Source organism: Myotis lucifugus, unplaced genomic scaffold (genome assembly GCF_000147115.1).
Source record: "Myotis lucifugus unplaced genomic scaffold, Myoluc2.0 scaffold_1411, whole genome shotgun sequence".
NCBI lineage: Eukaryota > Metazoa > Chordata > Mammalia > Chiroptera > Vespertilionidae > Myotis > Myotis lucifugus.
Genome location: NW_005872459.1, coordinates 27,500 through 30,841, shown reverse-complemented (window position 1 = coordinate 30,841; position 3,342 = coordinate 27,500).

The following is a 3,342-nucleotide window of genomic DNA, read 5'->3' as shown; positions in this document are numbered from 1 at the left end:
GTCTGGGAAAGGTCCCGCGCGGAGCCCGCGGGCCAGACACCTGGGGGCGGTGGCGGCGGCTACTCTGGACGGGAGCAGGGCCCTTCCTGTGGAGATCACCACAGCTAGATCATAGAAGTTAAATGTAAAAGTTTTAAAATGCATCCAGGATTTCTGTGCACGTGTAAAGGGAAAAGGCCAGTTTAGAAACGAGTGCGCATAGTTTTGAGCTGAACTTGACCTTTTGCTGTGTACAGAATAAAAACTCGAGACTGTTTTGGCCTTAAAAATGGCAGAGATGAACCTGACAAAGAAATGTTCGGATTGAATTGGGAAAAATTATGTTATTGTGGTAACTAAATACCTTTGCTTATTGGTACAGCCACCATTTTGGGCTGCAAGCCTTGACAGCCGCCATGTTGGCCGCATGGTTTGCTGCTTCCCTGGGGGCCGCCATCTTGAAACAGCAAAGGCCCCGCCCTCTGATTTAGTCAGGGGTGGAGCTTTAAGGCAAAGTTTTATGGGGTTGCAAGTGTGCTTGTTTTGCGGATTTATTTTTAAGCTAATCTCTTAAATCTAAAAAACCCTGCTTTATGTCAAAGTCTTTAAAAGGGACTGATAGTAGTAATCCAATTTCTAAAGTCAGATAGATATATTGTCAATCTGAGGAATGTTAATTATTTACATATCACCTAAAAATTAAGGCTAAAAGTTCCAACTAACTAAAAAGCATGGCTTTGGTGTGATGGAAGGAAAGAAATGTTAAATGAATGGTAGGCCAGTAAGCTGGAACTGGTCACTGGTGGTGGATTGTGAGAAGCACTGGACATTGCCTAACTTCTCCTTCTTTGGTACCCCTGAAACATCGGAGGGTACTTCTGGCCTTGATTTTCTTAGTTTTTGGTTTTGGATTTGTTTGTTTATTTGTGATGAAAACCGTTTCTATCTAAATGAGACATAGGTCAAGAATCCTGTCCTGGGATGTGGGAAAGGCCCCCACATCTGTTCCTGTTAGTCCCCCATCAGGGGACTTGGGGGCGGTGTTCCTGTTATCTGCTCAAGAGCCCAAGACTGTAAAGATACTTGTTCACTGAAAAGGTGTAAGTGTAAATGTTTATTTGATGTTTGTAAGCATCTCTGTTTGTTTGCTGGGAACTTTGATCTGCTATGTGATATTCTGTGCTGGGTTGGGATTTTGGAATTCTGGGGTAAATTTAAAAGGTATCTGTGGCTTTTCTAGTCTGATTGGGACATTTAAGGATGGGGCTCACAGTTCCTCAAGGCAATGATTTAATGGGCCCTCCCCCCTGCCTGTGCTGAATTAGATAATACAGGCCAGTACTGATTAAGGAAGACAATGGGCCTTGGAATCTGTAAAGATAGGCGGGAATGAAGCTGGTCTAATGTACTGAAAGGGTTTGGTCTAGCAAAGGAGGGGCTGATACCCCCTCCTAGTGCACTCCCTTGAAAGAGGCCTGGTTGCTGCTCTGCCACAAAGGGAACTGGTAGAAACAAACCATGGAACCTGGTGAGGGCCATGGAGTGAGACCCTCGCGAGGTCTGAGAGTCACTGGAGCAGCCGGCCACCATGGGGCCCTGGGGAGAACCAGAGCTCCTGGTGTGGCGCCCAGAGGCAGTAGCCTTGGCTCCACCACTGCCTGTGGGCCTGGAGGTGAAGTTGGGGGCCCTGGTGCTCCTGCTGGTGCTCACGCTCATCTGCAGTCTGGTGCCTATCTGTGTGCTACGCCGACCAGGAGCCAGCCCCGAAGCCTCAGCCTTCCGCCAGAAAGTCCTGAGCCTGACGAGGCCCTGGCAGCCCTGCACGTGCGACCTGGGTCCATCACACCCACGTCCGGTCAGCGGACCCATCCATGATCCGGAAAGACTTCGTTACCAAATGGAGCATCGATCGAGATCAACGCAACCTGCTACCTGCCTGATGCTGGTAACATTGCTCGCGACTCAGATGATGCCTGCATCTTCATGGACATGGCTCCAAAGAGACAAGGACAATTTATAGGAAGGCCAAGAATAGACTTTAGTAGAATTTGGCTGCCTAAAGCGGCCATGATGCCAATATCATGTTTCATTGTATTGATATGTTATATTGACCTTTAATTCTCTTGCAGGTTTGAATGTATGTTGGCTGTCCTGGGTGACCCCCAAAAAGTAAAGGATGGCTAGCTGCCAAGAGGGCAGGTGCCCACCTGGGCAGGGAACGGTGTCCATCAGGTTTTGGTCACTGTTGAGAGACAGTTGACAGTTGACAGCCTGTGTACTGTTTGCAGGCCTGAGTCACCATGCCCATGTCAGGGTAGTAAAGCTGGAAAAAAGGCCTGTTTTAGAATAGAAGGTCCTAAGGCATGGTTATGCATAGAAAAGAAAAGTTTAATGCCAACAATTTAATGTTTTGTTTAAAAGGAATTGGCAAGGGAAAGTCAGGAAAATTCTTAGAATAGACCAATATGTCTTTCTTTTTATGTAATTCCTTCCGAAATTTGGCAATGCTAACATGGCAATACATTTCTTTGCATAGATTCAATTAAGACCGGTTCCTAATAATGGTTTTATTAATGGAAAACTTTGACTGGAGTATCATGTTTTAAAGAGCCCTGTCTGAGCTCTAAAGACTTGAAGCCAGTAAAAATGCCACGAAGAAAGCCTGGTATCCTGCTTGGAAGCCCTGAAGATGGCTGGCGCTGGAGCGTCAGGCCCATGCCCTACCATCACTGGCGGTTGGTCAGAGTAGAAGGGGAGCAGTAAGGATGCCTCTGCATCCCTGCGGAACCCCCACACACTCTGGGCCGCAACAAGTAGGAGGGCTACTGAGATGGGCCTTAAAGCCTGGAGTGTGGGCTCAGGTGGAGTTGCTACAGGTGAGGGATTCACCTAACTCAGCAGATACTGCAGGCGGGCCTGATGGCAGCTGGGTGGCATGGCTTCCTGGCCCTACGGGGCATATTAAGATTCAACCATGAGATTCCAGCAAAGGTAGTCAGTTACCATTCTTGTTGTGTTTATGCAAACATCAGGACAGTAGATAAATTAATCTTAATTTGGCTTTTTGATAGCCATGGAGGAATTTTAAGAAGAAAAATCCTGTTTCAATAGAAGTTGTTAAAGCTAAAATGGTTTCTTCCCCTTCCACCAGACCATTTGTTAAGATATGCCCAGTACGGGCCTCTACCAACGGTGGAATAGAAATGCAGTCCGTCTCATGATTGAGCCGGAAGTTCCAAGACAAAGGGGGGAATGAAAGGGCGAGGGCTAGGCCCTCCACCTTCCCCCAGGGTAAGGGCCATCTTGCCCCAGGGTACGGGCTACGTCCTCATCTTACCTTGGCCACGTGTTTGGCAAGGAGCT